The sequence below is a fragment of the Pelobates fuscus genome, chromosome 3 (genome assembly GCF_036172605.1).
Source record: "Pelobates fuscus isolate aPelFus1 chromosome 3, aPelFus1.pri, whole genome shotgun sequence".
NCBI lineage: Eukaryota > Metazoa > Chordata > Amphibia > Anura > Pelobatidae > Pelobates > Pelobates fuscus.
In genome coordinates this window covers 166,600,206-166,622,138 of record NC_086319.1, presented here as the reverse complement: position 1 = coordinate 166,622,138, position 21,933 = coordinate 166,600,206, and positions in this window count along the sequence as shown.

The window sequence follows — 21,933 nt, the reverse complement described above, 5'->3', positions numbered from 1 at the left end:
TGAAGACGTCAAACACAGACAGGAGATAGACCAAATGTGGCTCTGAGAGCCCCAAGACCCCAGACAAATGCCACAGTGCAAGAAAATAGCAATATCAAAGCAGCGCCGGCAGAAATAAATTGCAGCACTGCACATCAGTGAGAATGGGAACAAATAAGGAAGGCAAAAGCAGTAATCCAAGAGATGGATCCACGAAAAAGAAAATATACAGAAGTAGAGGGAAATGAAAGGTGAAAGAAGGGTGACCAATAGTGCAATATAATCAAATGAAACAGTAAAACATCAAAGAATGATACTGCAAATAAGTGAGTCCTTAGAAGCCAAGACTCTGACCAGTTCTGATGCAGGAACAGCAAAGAAACAGGAGGTGCTTTTGGATACAAGGGCGTATATTACCTCATATTTTTTTTAATTGATTTGTGTATTTATTTATTTTTATAACACTTGAATGTTTGCGTTTTCAAATTAAGGTAAGGGATACAGAAAAAAAGATTGAGATTATGGAAGGAGGGGGATCAGCAATATTTCGAAAGACATATAGACATAAAGCAGTTTCTTGAGTCTACACATGTTTTAATTAAATTACAAATGTACAGAAACGCATCAGACAATAAATGATTATGACGGTACAATATTGTTATGCAGAAGATCGGTGAAAATAGTTGTACATCTTGCGTAATTGAGGTAGAACAGAGCAACTTAGGTACTCGACCTTTATGTGTCCCCCCACGAAACCCATGTGTCAAGAAAGGTTTTTGTGGGGGAAAATATAGGGTTAATATTTCGCTCATAGGAGCATTGTTTGTCAATCTCAGACAATAATTCTGTACGAGTCAGTGCAGTAGATTTCCAAGCTCTTGCAATAAGTCTTTGCACCATCAGGGCAATGTGCATTATTTGTTTTTTCTTGAATTAGGCATTGTGTTAGGTATAATGATAATGATAGTGTGCATTCTGTTGATTGTGTAGACACCTTGTGAATGGTGGTCCAGAAACGAAATAATTCTGGGCACTGCCACCACACATGAAATATAAAGCCCTCATCAAGCGCACATCTCCAGCATTGTGAGGAGGTATTGGGATATAATTTATGCAGTTGACTGGGTACCATGAACCAACGATAAAGGGTCTTATAATGTTGCTCTATGTGTGCAGATGATTTAATTAATTTCTTAGGCAAAGTATCAATAGTTCCCCATTGATTTCGGATGTATGTGTAGTTTAGATCTTTTTTCCACTGTTTTTGCTGGATTCGAGTGTGCATAGTGTGTATGTTGTTATAAGTACCTGTAACACATGGAGATCGGTTTACGTTGGAAGAAAAAATGTATTAATACACATTTGTTCACACTCCGTTATTGTAGCTGTTGAGGTTTATGCCATAGCCTCCTTTTGATTAGGGTGTTTGAAAAAAGATCTCAGTTGGATAAACAAGTAATTTGATTACCTAGGTAGGTCGTACTTGGTCATTAAAATGTTATAATCCTGTTAGGTGTTAAGGTCAAATAAGTGGTATAAGTGCGTAATTCCACATTTATCATTAAAGGTGCAGATGAAATAAGGTAAGGAGGTGAGTGGGGTGGCCAAAGACAGCCTGGGGTTTCTGCAGAGTCTGTCTCTGCATTTGTCCCATATATGTAGAGCAGGGTAACTGTTGGCGTGTTTGCCGGGTAGGTGGGCGCAACTGTTTTGGTAACCATAGCAGTTTGGCAAGAGTATGCAGTGATAAAAGATGGCTTTCTAACTTTACCCACTGGGGATGGGTCCTGACAAGAGATGTGGGATGGTTGTGACAAGTATTGTTGCATGAAAATAAGTTTGGGGGGATGGGGCCGGACCGCCGAGCTGGAAGGTCGCACACAAGTGAAGCTCCTGCAACACACCACCCAAAACGACTGAAAAAACATGTTTTTTACCCCAAACGAAGACCGACAGCAATAATGGCTGAAGCAAGGGATTGCTGGAACCAGGGAGAGGCTGGCTTATCGAGCTTCAGTCCCCTGGAGGAGAGACTTTCGTTGCCCCAACCGAGGCCTTCTCCGACAGTGAGTGGGGCAGACTGCCCTTGGACCGGTGGGGGAGATCCCGGTCCTCAACCCAAGGCCATGCCACAGCTTCCGCGGGCCGAGGCCGGGGGGGCCCGATAGCCACGACCAAGATGGCGGGCGCCAAGATGGCGGGCGCCATGTGCGCGGAAGACACGGGGAGGTCCAGATCACTCCCCGCACTCACAGCTGAGAACGCAACCTCTTCCTACAGACCCTGCCACACAGGGCCACTGCTACCTACCAACGCAACCACCCACACTAGCGACGACAGCGGCTGCACTGGGGGGAAGGGGAAACACGACGGACCGGCTGCTGCCACATGGAGGAACCAAGCCTATCACCAGGCATGATACTCCTGCTGAGAGACAGACCTCCTGCTCACCTGCCACTCAGCCCGCCACAACACGACCCCTGACATGACGACCACAAGCAGATGAAACCAAGCCTCCTATCAAGGCTCCCAGAGGTCCAAGCGGGACAAGCACTCCGCACCACAGCTACAGCCCCTAAGAAACCAGCGAGAAGCCCAATGGTCGGACTGAGCTCTGATGCCTGCCCTCGCTCACTCACTGCTGCAAAGAACGGGCAGAGCAGGTATCAAATAGGAGCGGGACTACCCCTGTAAATGAGGTTGCAGGACTACCACGATGACGGCTCCCCGCCAAGGCAACACGGGTGGCTCCGATTGGCCTGGGTGATATTTGCATATCTGTATTGCAGTGAATTCACAAGATCTAGCCTGTATGCCATGTATGGCCAGGGTACACTAGTCTGTTTGTATAGCTACCATTATATATATGCACAGCATGTGTTGTCTATAGTCTAGTTTAAGCACTGTCTAAGCCTAATCACAGTTTAGTGTTCCCTCGTTATAAATAGACCTGCAAGCATCCACTTAGGGGCTCACTACCCTCACTAGGTGTATCAAAGCACAGCAATTGTGAATGACACAGTATCCACATATGCCTAGCACTAACTTTCACTACTTAAACAGCTATGATCGTATCTTGACTAGCACATAACGTATGCCAACTAAACAGTTTAAAAAATCAACTACTAAATAATTGTGCAGATTTAACAAATGCCATTTCACTGTATTGTCTTGTAACAAACATTGCCTGCTCATGCTGTTGTGGCATTGCAGATCAGCCTGTATTCTTTGCTTGCACTTAAAAAAAAAAAAGAAAAAAAAAAAGAATAAGAAAATAAGTTTGGACATCTGGGAGGGCCAAGCCTCCACTTGTCTTTGGGGTTCTCAGCAGTGTGTGGTGCACTCGCATTCTCTGTCGTGCCCACACAAATGTATTAAGATCCATCTGGACAGAATTATTATAGGCAGATGGGAAAGCGAACGAAAGTGTGCGAAATAGGTACAGTAATTTGGGTAAGATGACCAGTTTAAACGCTATAATTCTTTCTGTCCAAGACAGAAATAATGTGCTCCATTTCCACAATATTAGCCGGCATGAGCTCCAGACTTTAACATGGTTAGTAGCATATAGGTCTGTGGGGTTTTTCGTGACAGCAATGCCCACATACTTAATCGTATCTGTTCTCCTTCAAACGGGAAGTTACGACATGGGGTGGAGAGAAGGGGCTCAGGTATACCTATAGCTAAAGCTTGTGTCTGTGAGGTGTTAAGTGAGTAATATGATACTCGGCGATAGGTAGTTATCAATTGCATAATAGCTGGGAGAGAAGTATATCTGCAATGCCCACGTACTTAATCGTATCTGTTCTCCATTCAAACTGGAAGTTATGCCATGGGGTGGAAAGAAGGGGCTCAGGTACACCTATGGCTAAAGCTTGTGTCTGGGGGTTGTTAAGTGAGTAATATGATACTCGGCCATAGGTAGTTATCAATTGCATAATAGCTGGGAGAGAAGTCTCAGAGTTAGTAACGTATAGTAGGATGTCATCTGCGAATGCACTTATCTTAATATTTTTATCACTGAGGTCTACCCCTTGTATATTCTTGTGAGTTCTGATGGATTCTAACTGTGGTTTTAGTGCTAGAAAGTATTTAGTGGAGAGAGGGGACATCCCTGTCTTCTTCCATTTGATATGCGGAAAGGAAGGGAAAAAACCCTGCTTGTAATACTTATGTCATAGGGTTAGAGTACAAGGTAAATATTGGTCTAATGGTCAGTAGGCCGCAAGAAGGCCCAGCCGAGGCTTTCAAACACCTTTTCCTCATATAAGGCTAGCAGTAAACCGCCTTGGCTGGCCCCCCTGAGCTTTCCAAGCACCACAGACAACTTTCGGGTGTCCAGTTACAAATCCTGTTTGATCATCTCGTATTAGAGTTGGGAGAAGAGGCTTTAGTCTGTTGGCCAGTACTTTTACGTATAGTTTGGCACCAGTATTCAGTAGGGAAATGGGGTGAAAGCTTTTGCATTCGTCTGTGGGTTTATCCGGTTTGGGGATAGTGACAATTGTGGCCTCTAGCACTTCATTTGGTAAGGTGCCAGTGTCTGTCATTGATTGATATACTTTAAGAAGTATATCTGCAAATTTTTTATAATATAAATTAGTTAAACCACCTACTCCTGGAGATTTACCGGACGGCAACTGTTTGATGGCATCTGTAATTTCGGTCAAAGGGAGTAGTAGAAGTAAGGATTGGAATTGGCCGGGTGCGAGTTGGGCAAGGTGGAGGTTATCTAGGTAAGACTGTATGTCTTGTAAGGCTGGGTTATGTGTATTAGGGTTATTTTGTAGGTTATACAGTTTAGTGTAAAACTAGGCAAATTCTTTACTTATACTTTGGGGTCTTAGTCTCTTGTTGCCATTCTCTCCTGTTATATAGGATATTCTGATAGTAGATAGTTTGTCCCTAAGTCTATTAGCTAAATATTTGTTGGCCTTACCGCCCATGTGATAAGAGGTGGCCCTCAACTTGTGTAGGAAATAGGATGTTTTATCAGTGTTAAATGTGTAAAGGCGTTGGTACAGATTTTGTAGTTGCCCGGCTAGGTCTAAAGATGGGTTAGCTTTGTTCTGTTAGGTTAATGATACTATTTGTTTGTGGCAAGAGGTTAGCTTTGTTTGGTGTTTCTTTTTAAGGTAAGTGGATCGCCTGATGAAAAGGCCTTGCATCACTGCTTTATTGGCTAACCAGATAGAGGTATCCACAGTATCACCTGTACAATTATGTTCAAAGTATTCAGTCAGTTTGTTTGTAATATCATAGGCAAAGCGATCATCCGTAAGTAGAAACTCAGTTAGTTGCCAATTACCTCTCCATCTGAATTGGTATGAGTCAAAAAGTGTCAGAACCCGGCGGTGGTCTGGCCATGTGAGGGCCCATATGGAACAGGCGGAAACCTGCGATAAAGCCAGGCTATCCGTATAAAAAGTATCTATAGGGAGGCGTGGCTTGAGCGCCGAGCGGAATGGCGGCGTGAACCAGGAGCTCCCTGCAGGCTGAAATAAAAAACCCGTCTCACTAGCCTTAGCCCGTCGACAATGGGGAGAAATAACCGGTCCCAACAAGCTACTACGACCACCGACACCCCGAGGGGGTCACAGGCGACAAACATGCGCAAATTCCTCACAACCCAAGCAGATCAGGCCGATCAGGCCTCCGGGGAAACGGAAGCCTCAGGCACTACCCACGCGGCCTTGCCATGCGGCGGACACAACGAGCAGGTACTGACTCCACCCGATCTGCCCCCTTCCCAGCTGGACTGGGCGACTATACTGAGCAACCTGCCCACGAAATCCGACCTCAAAGAGGCCAACGATGCCCTCCACAAGTCTATAACCGGAGAATTACATGCCCTGAGGGAGGATATGCAGGGGATCCATACCAAACTGGCTCAACTAGAAGCTGACTGCGACCATGTCACGACGGCGCAGAACGCAACAGTAAGCATTATAAAACGACAAGAAACACAGTTACGCCAAATGGCCCTCCACATGGAAGACCTAGATAACAGGGGGCGACGACAGAACCTCAGGATCCGAGGTATACCGGAAGATCTGGACCAAACCACACCGATCCGTGACACACTCACGGAAATATTTAATGCCCTCCTGCAGAAACCGCCCGACTCGCCCGTTGAGTTTGTCAGGGCACACAGGGCACTCAGGCCCAGGGGCCCGCCGGAGTCCCCACCACGGGACGTCATCTGTTGCCTAACACACTTCCAGGTTAAGGAAGACATCTTGAGAAGTGCCAGAGACCGACGCCAAATCCTACACAAAGGGGCAGAACTACAACTCTACCCAGATTTATCCCCGGCAACCCTGGCGTACCGCAGGGCCATGCGCCCCCTCACGAGAGTGCTACAGACCAACAAAATTAGGTACCGCTGGAGCTTCCCTAATGGATTACAAATCACCACAAATACAGGCCCCTTTATGGTGAGGAGCGAAGAAGACTTTAGAGACATTACAAGAGAACTCCAACTGCCTCAGATACATCTGCCCTGGCCTGACCCGATGGCCTTTTACACCTTTTCACCTGAGACTCAGAACAGACTGCAACAACCATCGAGGCCTCGGAGACCGAGACAACAAACCACGCGCCCCTCAGGCGCCAACATGTAAGCAACCGAGCTCCTAGAACCCCCCCAACCCGTGGTCCTCCACCGACGAACTAAACAGCCGATCCCATCTCAGCCCCGAGAAACCAGAGACTATGGACACACTAAATGGACTCCGCTGTGATGCTACACACCAAGCCATCGTGAGTCGAGATCCCCTACGATGACAAAAGCATAACGGAGACCGAATGCACAACGTGAACTCCACAATTCAGTGGAGTAGGGTAACCTATCAGACTGAATGGGCACTGAAGGGGTTCCCACCCGGGGGGCGGGAGGTAATGGGATGGGACCGTACTTAAGGCTATTCACTTGTATTATATCAAATAAGCTGTTTATTATAACCTGAGGGGGTCTCCCACACTGATGAGGTTCTCGCTTGGAGGGAGGGGGTAGCGGGACGGGAACCTGACCACTGTTAATTATCACTGTATCGTATATGCTGTGTAATGTGAACTGGGGGAGGCCCTTCGCGCTGGCTGGGCCCGGCTGCTGTCACCCACCTGCCCTGTGACGAACTTCGGGGAGCAGGCGGGCGGTGGCGCCGGCGGGGCCCACCTGGGGCGAGGGACGCAACCGACAGGGGTGCCTGTGAGACAGTAGTCAGGTAGAGGCTGCCCAGCCCGGGGCCGCCGGCGCGGTGGACACCACGGGGCTCAGGGGAGGCGGGAGCCTGGGCCCTGGGGGGCCCGCTGTACCGGTTACGCCCAAAACACCAGCAGTGAGGCCTAACAGCTTCAAAGGTAATAGGAATGACCCAGACCTGGCCCTGGCCTCGTAGGCGCCTGCACTAAATCCAGATACATCCACGCAGCCCAATGGAAAGGGGACCTAGTCACTACACCCCAGCTAGCTTAGCCGGGGGGACCAGGGGGAGGGGGACAGGGATACGCTTAATGTTTTTCTTTAACAATGTTTGAACTGCCAGTTAATTGTATATATTTGTTGAGACGATTAATTCACTGTTAATGCTGTTGTTTATGCTACACCTCACAATAGCGACCGGACATGATACACACGCGAGACCATCAACACACACAAACCCAGGAAGAAAAACACAAAGAGACGGGGAAGACGAACAAGCCCCTTTATACCACCACTTAAGAGCCGTACAGGGACACCTGGAGACATGCCACTAAGACGCCGACACAGACGCCCGGACACCCGACCACCGCCTGACAGGAGAGACGCCGACCAAACGGTGAGCAACCCACGTGCACCACTGGTGGTGCCGAGGACTGTGACTCCCCGACGTCTACACCTAACGGCCGAGAGACCGAGACACAGACTACACGTTACCCTACCCCCCCCCCCCCTTGCATACCCCACTACCACCCTTACTGGACACCGGACGGCCCCCCCTGACTGCGACCCCAGACCTACTTTAGAACCGCCCACATAACAGGGACTAGGAACTGGAAGGGACACCCACCCAAGACACGAGAAGACAGACATGGCCCTGACGCCCGCTCCCCTACAGGTAATTACTATTAACGCAAAGGGACTTAACAAACCGGAGAAAAGATCCGGGGCACTGAGGGACTTTCACGAGCGGAGGGCCTCAGTAGTTATGATACAAGAAACGCATTTCAAGAAAGGGGCTAGACCCAAACTGACTGACCACCGCTACACGCAAGGCTACTACAGTGACTATCACGGGGGAAAGGCCAGGGGAACAGCGATACTACTCCACAAGAGCGTGCCGTTCCAGGGGGGAGAATGCATGACAGATGACGAAGGCAGATACCTATTCCTCAAAGGGAAAATAGCAGAGCGCCCATACACGTTCGCAACAGTATATGCCCCCAACACACGGCACTACAGCTTCCTCAAACAAACACTCCGCAGACTCATGGAGTTTAGGGAGGGAACCCTCATACTAGGGGGGGACTTTAACATGACATTGGACCCAACATGGGACACATCGTCAGGCACCTCCCACATTTCCACGCAACAACGGCAAACCGTTAAATCACTACTCCGCAGCCACCGCCTGGTCGACTGCTGGAGAGCCCACCACCCAGACACAAGAGACTACACCTTCTTTTCCCACCCGCACAACTCGTACTCTCGCATAGACCACATATACACCACACACTACGACCTCTCACTGGTCACTCAAGCCACGATTGGTACGGCGACGTGGTCAGACCACGCGCCAGTCACCATCAAACTAAAATCACCACTCTTTCGCCCCACCACCCCGAAATGGAGATTAAACGAATATCTTCTAACTAACCCAGAGGTCGTAACCCTGATAGGCGACAAAATTAGAGACTACCTGTCCCTCAACACAGCCGAACACACGTCCCCGACAGTACGATGGGAAGCACACAAATCAGTAATAAGGGGACACTACATTCAACAAGGAGCGCTCATAAAGAAACAAACAGCACTAAGACTAACAAGCCTCCTAGAGGAAATACACCAAACAGACGACCAAAACAAACTCGACCCGAACCACAAGCTCCAATCCCGCCTCCTACAACTGAGGAGAGAATTAGCCACATTAATCCACTCTAAACATCACAGGGACGCCGCCAGACATAAAGCCTTCTTCACCCTACACGGGAACAAGAGCGGCAAGCTCCTGGCGGCTATGCTAAAGAAACGACGGCAACATACATATATAGACAAGATCAGGGACAAAGGGGGGTCCATACACCGCATCCCATCGGACATCATGACAGCGATCCGCGCATACTACACGGATCTCTACACACTCCCGCAGCCCCAGACAGAACCAGCGAAAGCCCGCCTTCGCCATTCGATCCAAACATATCTAGCTAAGTACCCAATGCCGACCCTAGACGCTGAAACCGCCGAAGTGCTCGATGAACCCATCACAATAGAAGAGCTATCGGCGGCTATCAAGAGCACCAAACCCGGTAAAAGCCCAGGGCCAGACGGCCTGCCGGTAAAATATTACAAGACATACGCGGAGGAGCTGCTTCCACCAATGGTGGAAGCGTTCAACGCAGTAAGGGAAGGGGAATGCATCCCCAAGCAAGCCCTGACGGCCCACATAACTGTCATACCCAAAGATGGCAAAGACAGGGAATTCTGTGGGAACTACAGGCCAATCTCGCTGATAAACTGCGACGTCAAACTCCTAGCTAAGGTCCTGGCCGCGCGCCTCACGAAACACATCCCTTCTCTGATCCACCCTGATCAGGTGGGGTTCGTGACGGGGCGCGAGGCCCGCGACAACACCATCAGGGCACTTACCCTCATGCACGGCAACGGGAGGACTGCCGGAGGCCTTCTCCTGCTATCCACGGACGCGGAGAAGGCCTTCGACAGGGTGGGATGGGAGTACCTCTTTGAAACACTAGCCCACATGGGTCTGGGCCCCCACCTAAGACAATGGATAGAGGCACTTTATCGAGAACCTACGGCCCAGGTACTGGTTAACGGGGCGCTGACGAGTGCCTTCACCATCCACAATGGCACCAGACAGGGGTGTCCCCTGTCACCGCTCCTATTCGCTCTGGCCTTGGAGCCGTTCCTCACACATATCAGACACAATGCAGACATCACAGGCCTAATGACAGGCCCAGTACATCATAAGGTGGCGGCATACGCCGACGACCTGCTGTTTATGGTGACCAACCCAGTAATTACCCTACCGAATATAATGAAAGAACTACAAACATTTGGGGACATATCTAATATGAAAATTAATTACGGAAAATCACACATCCTAAACGTCAGCGTACCCCAAGCAAGGGCGGAATCCCTGAGACATAGCTTCCCCTTCCAATGGGCCGAAAACAAAATTAAATATCTGGGAATCTGGCTGACCAAACACACGGGAGACTTGTACAGGGACAACTTCACGGCCATCCTACAGACGTTCCAGAGGGACATGAGGGAATGGTCGTATCCCCATATCTCGTGGCTAGGGAGAGTACAGGTCATAAAAATGAACTTCCTCCCGCGCCTCCTGTACCTTCTACAGGCCATCCCCATTGTAATTCCGAGACCCTTCTTCGTAACACTCAGGAAAGAGATGACCAGATACATATGGGGAGGAGGGAAGCCTAGAATAAAATTCTCCACACTGACCAGACCCAAGGACAAGGGGGGACTAGCCCTCCCGGACTTCCAGCTATACTATGTGGCCACACACCTACAGAGGGTTGTAGAATGGTCTAAGAACGGGGTACACAAACTGTGGAAAACGGTAGAAGAAACGGAGGCAGGTAGACCGATCGCAGGACTCCCATGGAGTCGCGGCTCGAAGGAAGGACATGACATGTCCATATACACGAAAAACACACTGGGAGTATGGCAGAAGGCCCAACGACAGGGAAACATGTCACCCTACCCCTCCCCCCTCATGCCACTAACACAGAATGAGGACTTTCCCCCAGGACTAGACCCACGAGCCCTCAGGGACATCGTCCCGAACGCATCCCCACGTTTGCACCACATTCTCCAGGGAGGGGCCTGTAGACGGCTAACAGATATGCTAGGGGAGACATCCCCCACATTCATGCACCGTTTTCGCTATGCCCAACTTATTAACTTCATACACACCCTACCACAAGGTCCAGCGCTCGCAAGGGAATATACCACAATGGAAAAAATCAGCGCGCACCCAGACCCACTACCTCACGGGATATCCTTCTTATACTCCATGCTACAGTCGGAACTCCCGACTGAACCGCCCCGTTTCATGGGAAAATGGGAAACAACCCTAGGTGTCACACTCACGGAAAGGGAATGGGAATCAATATGCTACCTCACACACCACTGCTCCACACACAGTAAAACGCAGGAAACGGCCTACAAACTCCTAACGCACTGGTACAAGACACCACACCTCCTACACCAAATGAACCCAAACACGTCTAGCCTGTGCTGGAGATGCGGACAGGAGGAAGGCACATTGAAACATATCTGGTGGGACTGCACACTGGTCACCCCGTACTGGAGGGGTATACACAAAATGTTAAGGAAGTTCACAGAACACCCACCCCCCCTGGAACCGGCAGCAATGCTCTTACACCACACACCGGCCCCCCACTCAAAATATAAAAAATCTATGACTATCAGAATATTGAACGTAGCCAAACGAGTACTTCCTCAATTCTGGAAGAAACCAGTCACACCATCAATGCTGGCTTGGTTCAACCAGATGGAGGAACTAAGGACAATAGAGGAGCTAACAATGACGACAAACGCTACCCTGACGACATATACAGAACTATGGACATACTGGATCTTAGAGTCAGCAAAACCACAATTCCAACTAGACCTTAGGACAACCACCGACGCCCTCCCCCCGACCACTCGATAGAACTTGGAAACCGAACACTCAAGGCGACAGAGGACCACTGACAGACGACCAACCCGACCGCCCCACCCCCCTCCTGCTTACCCTTCCCCAATTCCCAAGGAGAACACACTGACGGACCCCACTTGACTGTAGAAACCTACAGTAGGTTAAGCTACCCGCAAACGAAGACACCCTAGTGGCCACTCGAAAGCCATGGACAATTAGAGGCAACGCCTCTAGACAGTTAAGAGTAGGACACAGGGTGGAACCCACCCAAACCGACCAAGGGGAACGGGACCAACTTAACCCACTGTCCTACTGCCGAGGACAGAGGGAGCACAATATTAGAAATCCATGATACACAGACCTATAATTGGAATTGAAATCTAAATGTAAACCCATACGACAGTAGCAGAGAGCCAAACGGCTCAAGACCATGGTACATATGTGGAGTCGAAACAGACAACCATAGGATCTTCGCATCCACAAACCCTTAAGAAGCGATGAGACCTGCGAGTCTCAATTGAATGACTAACACTAACTATGAATATATGAGAACCAAATTGTCAATGAGGAAAAGCAGGACCTGCGAGTCCACTTGATTTTCTTGGGGCCTGCGAGCCCGGCTACATCTGACACTTGTCTTTATTGCTAGGGACCTGCGAGTCCTATTATATTGTGCCTATCTCCTGTTGGAATGACAATGCAAACACGTTAATAAAAATCAAATTTACAAAAAAAAAAAAAAAGTATCTATAGGAGTATAGATATTGTGTGCTTGGGAGTGGAACAAATAGTCCCATTCAGTAGGGTGTAGTGTTCTCCAAACATAGTAAAGGCCATAGAGAGACAGCAGTTTGTTTATATTTTTACAAGAGGAGTTCAATTGTCTACGTCTGTGCCCTTCTGGTCATGCTGATGTGTCCAAATGGGGAGATTGGATAAAGTTAAGGTCACCATAGAGGATCATTCTCCTTGGCGGTAATTCTCTAGTTTGTTAAGTAAGGAGTGGAGAAAATTCCTAGTATTTTGAAAAAAAGCTGTGACTAGGGTATATTGTATCTCATTAAACATTCCTAGTAAAATTATGTATCTGCCTTGGGGGTCTATATATTGCCTTTGTGACGTAAATGCAATATCCTTGTGTATAAAGAAAGAGACACCCTTAGTTTTGTTGTTAGATAGGGCATGAACTGTGTGGGGTATTGCTTGGAGTACAATACAGGAGTAAGGTTAAAGTGGCTTTTTAAAATGTGTCTCCTGAATGCATGTAATATCCACTTGTTGTTTTTTAATGTCTTGGAATAGTAGTCTCCATTTGCCAGGGGTATTGAGCCCTTTCACATTAACCCCTTAAGGACACATGACGTGTCTGACATGTCATGATTCCCTTTTATTCCAGAAGTTTGGTCCTTAAGGGGTTAAGGGTGACTATATTCATAATGGGTTGATGGTTTGGGTAATGCTAAGATCCACATGGTCTCCACTGGAGCACAGCTTGTGTGGGGATTATCAGCAGTATCAGCTATATAGGACCTACTTATGCAGTGTACTTAAAGGGTACTTAAATGCAATGGTGGATTAGCAAATGTAATGTGTACACTGTATGACTGAAAAAATGTGATTGATAAGACCCAGACTTGGAAAAGGGGAAGGGAGGGAAATAAACATAAAGAACAAATAAACAGTGAAGGAAAAAAGGCTCACATGTCATGAACTTAGGTGTGCCTCGTCTGGAGTGGCACGGGCCTTGAGGTAGTGGCAAGGACCTCCAGCAGAGGGCCGAGGGGCTAATTGGGAATCATATGCAAAACATATGTCATAGTACAGTGATAACAGTAAGTAATATAATATCAAGGATCAGTAATAGCACGGCTACCTTATATGTCATTGGGTAAAATATGTAAATATATTATTTTATTTTCCAGAATAACAAGCATTTTTGGACTTTTATAGGAAAATCAGGTATTGGGCTAGTTTCCATGATTAAGGATAGATAATAAGTAGCCACGAGCTCTGATTATGGCATGGATGATGGAAATAGACTGTTTGTGCCATTGGAGAGTTAATTTCACATTCTACAATACATAGTACTGCAACTCAACCTATAAAGAGAGATGGTAGAGAATAAGATCTCTAGCGAAGTTTAGTAAGTATAATATACCCATCCCATAAGTGCTTATGAGAGTCACTTGGTAATCCGAGGACTCCACCTTGTTATTTTTCCAGGATCTGTCCAGGGCCACCCTGTTATGGAGAAAATCCTGTAGCCCCGTCACCACCCAATTATGATCAGCAGGCCTGCCATACAGGTGGGGAGCGGACAATTCCATCCAAGTCACGCGGGCTGGTACCACACACGTTTTACAAGCCATGGACAAAGCTATGTTGTGCCTTCACAAACTGGGACTACCTACCGTAACAACAACTCTCGGACTGCCTGCAAGCACCTGGGACATACTTTTTCCACCTGCACTGTGAATGTTTACATGGTGCGTTCAATAAAAACATGGCAACACTTCATTCTTTGTGTGTTATTAGTTTAAGCAGACTGTGATTGTCTATTGTTGAGACTTAGATGATGATCAGATTACATTTTATGACCAATTTGTGCAGAAATCCATATCATTCCAAAGGGTTCACATACTTTTTCTTGCAACTGTGTATATATATATATATATATATATATATGAAGTATAATTGTGCCACACAAATATTTAACAAAGATTTTTACCAAATATAACAAAAAATCAAAAGGTTAAACAATACAGAATTTTTTTTCCACAGCCTTTTTTTTGTTGTCAATATTTAAATCTATATGTCGATTACCACAGCAGACAAATAAAGTTACGAGTTGAGAGTGAGTGGACATGTACAAAATATGCAATATGTGATGTGTGCTACTTAGAAAACACAAATCACGTCATATACCAAACACACTATTTTGTAAGCAATGGCTATAGCCTTAAAATGCACGTATTTTAGAAAAATTGGCCACTGGGGCTGATTTTTAGATTAATAAATCGTTTCATTCCACATAAAATAAAAATAAAATAAAAAGATATAAGACAACGTATCAAATGGAGATAAAAACAGTAAAGTGAGATTACAGTCATTAAATCTGAAGCGGTAGGCCTGTAAGTAATAAGAGTCCCGCTTCATTCGATTCCCAATGCTGGGAGGCAAATAGGACCTGCTGGAAGGAAGCATGAGGCAGCTACGAACAGTCACAAGATAGGGCATCTCCTCTGGCTCGGGCTGATGTGTAAGCCTGCATCTCGGGGCCACGGACTTGGGAACTTCCAGAGTCCAAGTCCCTCCCATGTATGGGAGTGCAGGAGATCCTGATGGTCTATTGCCTCTTGCAATGGCTGGTCCCCTGCCGATGTGGGCAATGCGCCGGGGCCGATCCCCTAGAGGCCTTCAGCTCAGGTGGGTTAATGAGACAAATAAAAGGTGCTTCTAAAAGTGCTTGTACCCAGAGGTGGACCCCACTCCTCTCATACCTGGTAGAGCAGTAGGTTCTCCTATGGGAGGTCTTTTCTGCACTCCATTTTCAGTCAAATCATTGGCATAGTGCCTTTGCTGAGAATTTAACTGAAAAGTAGGAAAAAATAAATATATTTAAATATGTTTGTCTCCCAAACTTTATACATTTGCAAGCAAAACTGTTCTGCTCAGAGACGTTACTAGAAACCACAGTGCCCCCAATGCGAAAATTGACCTGGGGCCCCCCCATGTCCCTCCATTTGTATAATAAAGCACATACAGACACAGACACAGACACACATGCTAATACATAGAAGCACAGAATGGCACACATTAAATACACAGAATGACACTTCTACAGATACAAATATTGACACACATACAGATACACAGACACACACGCGGATACATAGACACACATACAGACACTGTAGGGTTACCACCTGGCCGGTATTTGATGCACTGTGGCCAGTGCTGGTATTGCAAAAATATTGCTGGTATTTTTCTTTAAAGATAATATTCTGCAATATCAGCACCGGCCACCAGGGTGTGCAGTGCTCTCAGGCCGTACTAAGAAAACTTGCTGTGTGGAGAGGGCTGAGATGGGATGTCGCAGCATGTCACTGCCCTCTCCACTGATAGAGTCTGAATGGGAGGAGCAGGAGCTACAGGTCAAGGAGATGGAAGCATGGCAGTAGGAGCTGTGTCTTGAGAGCAGGTACTTGTGTGTTTATATGCAGCAGTTTGTGTGTGTTTATTCACTTAGCAATCTGTGTGTGTGTATTCAGCAATCTGTGTGCGAGTACTCAGCAATCTGTGTGGGTGTGTATTCAGCAATTTGTGTGTGTGTGTGTATACACTCAGCAATCTGTGTGTTTGTGTACTCAGCAATCTGTGTGTGTGTGTACACAGCAGTTTGTGTGTGTGTATACACTCAGCAATCTGTGTGTGTGTGTGTGTGTGTACTCAGCAGTCTGTGTGTGTGAGGGGTGCTGAGTGTGTGTGGGGGGTGCCGTGTATGTGTGGGGGTGCTGTGTGTATGTGAGGAGTGCTGTGTGTGGGGTGGAGGGTGCTGTGTGTGAGGAGGGTTGCCATGGTAACGCACAGCAATGCTCCAGACATCATGCTCGCGGGAGGAGCAATCTGCCTTACAGGTTCCCCTACCCTTCCTCCGTGTCCTCCCTTCCTCTCTCCTCGATCAAAGGGCCTTTGAGTCGGTGAGGAAGATCTCCTTACCGGCCCAATAGAGCCCATGGCCATAAAACAGGGCCACCTCTCCATGGGCCGGCAGAGGAGATCAAAGGATGCCCAGCGTGCCCATGCGGAAAGATGACCCTGGTTGGAGGTACTAATAAATATAAGCTAAATTTTATCTATAATTTAAATTTTTATTCCTGTGAGTTGTGTGTAGGCAGGGCCCAACTGCACTGCTTTGCCCAAGGGGCCCATAATGTTGTTAAGATTGCACTGTTCTCACACACACACTCATGCTCATTCCCCTCTCCCCCCCACAACCTCCCACAGGACCATAAGTAGCCTTTCTGCTCAGGCACCGTACACACTGCTTTCCCATATTCACAACACCACAACCAGCCTGTACACAAAACTTTCATCACACATGGAGACCCTCACAAATGCAACAAGTAGAGGCTGCACACACTCAGAAGAGGCAGGAGAGGCAGTGAAAAATACGAATTTAGATTAAATAAACTGATGAACAAGGAACAGAGAATGACAGAGAAATAGCAGGAAACAGATAACATGTTGAGATTAGGAAAAGAGAGATTGACAGATGTAGAAACTAAAGAAATGAAAGAGATGAGTCAAAAAGATTAAAAACAGGTGTAAGATACATAAGAAGGCAGCAAACTAGAATTATTGTTTAGGGCAATATAATTTTTTTCACCTTGGCCCTAACTATGCTTCTAATTACATGATGCAGCAAGTGGGGTGGACAGTGTTCTGATGTCTTGTTTGTGAAATGATATGATTCATAGTTATTACAATTACCCATACATTTAACTTTGTTATCGCATACAACTGTTTCTTTTCTGCTACATTCCTTTATTGTTACTTCCTCTTTCTTCATCATTCTGTTTTCAACCGCTTGTTTATTTATTATTTTCTTCTCCTCTGTCACATAGATTTACTAGTGTGTCAGCAAAAGCAGCACAAGCTAATAAAAATGACATATTTGTTCTAAATGAGCAGTGGATTTTAATAGTCTGATTTGTAATTCATAATCTTGCGTAATTTGAAAGCTCAAGTGATTTTCTGGCATAATGCTTTCAAAATGAGAAACTACCGTACTTTTCCGTGTATAAGACTGTGTTTTTTTTTATTCTGTAAAATTGGGGGTAGTCTTATACACAGAATGTTACTGCATGGGTTAAAAAAAAAAAAAAAAACACTTGAGTGCGGGGCCTGACAGCCAACCAAGCTAGTTGCATGTGGCTGGAGCGCCTTCAAAAATCTAATTATTAAGCCAAATACTTACGATACTTACTCAGCGCAATTTGGGCACAAATCTTGGCTACTCGCTGACAGAACACTCAGCTGATTGTTTGGTTTGTTACTGTAACGGCACCCCCAGGCATAAAAGGGTTAAACCGCCATTTAGAAGATCTTCGCCTTCCAGAGACACAGGCACAGCTACTGCAGAACCCCAAACTCCCAAACTGGATACAAAACAGCACTCCAAACTCCCGAACCTGAACCTCACGAATAGCTGCTAGCAGACGAACAGGAAAAGCACCCAAGCAGCTTACACTCCTGGCAATCAGTCTCTAATAGCATACAGTAAATCCCACCAAAGACGAGACAGAGCTCCGTGTTGAGGGTCAAGCAGTGGTCTGTTTATTGGCACCAAAAGAACCTTCTTTTATGACGGTTTCCCTTAGATAGGACCACCCACAGTGTGTTACAAAACAACCAATCATACACGTACATTACCGAAAACACTCCCAGCAATTACACACAAAATCCTCCCCTCTGTCTGTGATATAATTATGTTACACAATGGTTTAACATAATTATCACAGACAGTAAAAATACAGTTTTTACACATACCCTCTAACTTTGAAACCATATATCCAATCACCATAAAAATTACATATTTAAACTCAGCATACTTTAAACTTAAACAATCTCAAAAATCATACCAATCCCTCCAGTGGATAAAAAGATAGACAGAAGTCCTTTATGACCGACCGGAAGCACATTTTCCTGCAAAACAACGGCTAAGTCCTCTTCAAATGCACGAACGGGTCCATTCGTGCAAATAGCACATTGTAACAGAATGTTCGAATTGTCGAACGTACTTCGACTTTAACCGAAGTGTCGAAGTGGAGGCGACGGTAAGGGTCAGCGGTGTTCGTGTATTTGCCAATTTTAGTTCCATAGATTCTTTAGTATACACCGCTGACCGCGTTCGACTAAATTAATTATTCTAATGGCGGCCACTTCGACGACTTCGGCACTTCGGCTGCATCCGAAGTGCCATATAAAAAGTGCCAATCCTTCCCCACAGTATTTAAAGGGCCAGAATGAGTGACATACACTCATATGTGACATACATACATATGGCCGAATACTGTTTTTAAAGGGCCCAATCTCCCAGGGCCATAGTCCAAAGGCAACAGGTGGGCAACCAGGCTCCTCCAATGCAATGTGGCGAGATCGGTTTCGTCACAGTTACTGCCAGGTTCCTGAGGGCATAGGCTGTGTTGTACACCTCTGCAACCTGCTGACATACTTGAAGCTGAGGAGGCGGTCCACCATGAATTTGATTGATTGTCTTGGGTCTGGGAGATCTTGCTCAACCGCATGCTTTCTCACATCTCTCTGGACCACGCCAAGACCTCACAGCTCCGCACTACAGATAGAATCCGCAGGGTGAGGCCTTGCATTGTTGCTGCCAAAAGCAGAACGGTGGTCCAGACAACCAGTGTCCGGACATGGCTGAACCTTGGGGAAAAAGCTACAGGAGTGTGAGAGGGCTAGGGGCCAGTGTGGACTTCAATGCTATAGATGTTTAAAATATATATTTCATAATTTTGGGCAAAAAAATTAGGGGTCGTCTTATGCACGTGGGCATCTTATACACGGAACAATACGGTACATACTTTTATGTTAATGGACCACTATAGTTTTCCTGGTTCTATAGTGTTAATAGGTCCCCCCCACCCTCAGGGTCCCACTCCCGCTGGGCTGAAGGGGTTAAAACTCCTTCAGCCACTTACCTTTCTCCAGCGCCGTGCTTTCTCGGCGCTGGGGAACTCTCCTCCCTCTGCCGACGTCGGCGCTGAATGCGCATGCGCGGCAAGAGCCATGCGCGCATTCAAACCACCCATAGGAAAGTGTAATGGAGCTCCGTGTACTCCGACCGAGTACCCTCCGTTAATGGATGCTCTTAGCGCTCTCAGAGGACTCCAAGCACTGCAGACGACACCACAACCACCGCAGGCTCCACAACCGCCGTAGCTTAACTGGAGCCGCGCCGTCTTCCTTCCACCCTGGATCGGCGTCTGTCCTCCAGGACCGTGTGGGGAAGACCTCTCGTCCAGGAGAGCGTAACAGGAACAAGCTCTTAAAAGAGCTAAGTGATTAAGTTCAGGGGAATATGCAGAGCATAGCAATCCCCAGTGTGATATAGCAGTTCCCTCCAATAACGAGACGAGGCTACGTATTGAGGGTCAGAAGAGGTCTGAAGTGCTGGAACACCCAGCCTGCTTTTTATTACCAAAAGTACACACAGGACACACCCAGGGGGAGGCATAAAATAACCAATAACAGAATAGTACAGCCCACAGGTTCCCTCCCCTCTGCTGGGGAGATAATTGAGTTTCCTACTATATCTACTCAATTATCTCCAAGCTAAAACTTGCACATTTTTATAAATTTTTATGCACTTTCATAACTTTCCCATTTCACATGGTACATTAATAAAACGTACATTTTATGCACAACATAAATTGTGGGACAACATATCCAAAATTCGTGAGAATCCGTCCAGTGGTTCTCGAAATATTAAAAAGTCTCTTTGGACCGACCGCACGCCTGTTTGCATGCCCAAAAACAGTTCCACAGATTCAGGCTGTGTGGTCGGTCTATTTCTGTCCTGAAAAACGGTTAAGTTCCATCCGAAATCGGTGTTCGGATATTCGAACGCACTTCGGCTTTTGCCGAAGTGTCGAAGTCAAATGCGGTTAACACTTCCGCGGTGATCGCTAGTCGAGTGGCGATCTATTTCCCCTGAAAAGATGATAAAGTCCCATTCGAACGAGTGTTCGAACGTTCGAACGGGACTTAGTCTCCAGCCGTGGTGTCGAAGGATAAGGGAAAGTGCAGTTCACCGCTGACCGCGTTCGGTTGCCTTAAGATGGCCGCCGCCACGTGTTCGGCTGTAATGGCGGCCACTTCGACGGCTTCGATAGTTCGACGGTTTTGGTACTTCGACGGCTTCGGCACTTCGACTGTATTCGAAGTGCCAGTTAAAATGTTGAAACACTGCTCCCAAGTATTAAAAGGGCCAGGAGCAGTATACACAAATCCATTATGCCCAAATGTACGTTTTCCAGGCCAATACAGTCCAGGGCCATAGTCACAGGGGAGGAGGCAGGCAAGCAGGCCTCTCCAGGACAAAGTGGCGAAGGGCACTTCGTCACACATCTCCCCTTTGGGGGGAAGACTAACCAGGCACCTGACCTTCTGTCGGTCAGTGCCTCCGTTAGTCGATCCACCAACCCACAGTAAACAGATGTCAGAGTAGCCCCCCCACAATAACAAAGTACAAGAGCAGCCCACCCACAACAAACAGTTACTGCACCTGGGTATTTTGCTGTGGTGATGAGGCAACATACTGAGGGGACTTGAAGGGCAGAGGCCAGCGGTGCTCTGCCCTGATGCCAGCCCTTCTGCTGGGGTAGCCTGCAGGACATCAGGCTCTGGACCAGGGACAAGGGTAGGGCAGAGGCCAACTGCACTCTGCCCAGCTGCCAGCTCTTCTGCTGGGGTAGCCTGCAGGGCATCAGGCTCTGGACCAGGGACAAAGGTAGGGCAGAGGCCGACTGCACTCTGCCCAGCTGCCAGCTCTTCTACTGGGGTAGCCTGCAGGACTTCAGGCTCTGGATCAGGGACAAAGGTAGGGCAGAGGCCGACTGCACTCTGCCCAGCTGCCAGCTCTTCTACTGGGGTAGCCTGCAGGACATCAGGCTCTGGATCAGGGACAAAGGTAGAGCAGAGGCCAACTGCACTCTGCCCAGCTGCCAGCTCTTCTACTGGGGTGCTGGTTGTGGAGTATGGATCATTATTTAATGTGCAGTTTGCAATATATATGTATATATATTTAATACTAATGTACAATAGGTGTATGAAATATTGCAGGCCCTTTTGCTTAGATTTGAAAAACGTTACACTTTCAATGACATTTCCACAAGGTTAAAGTTAAATTAGAACAAACACATGTGCTGTCAGTTAAATGTATACAAAAACACTTCGTAAGCTAATTACAGGCAAGAGCCATTTAGGGAATATCCCAAACTTAGATATGCAATACATTACA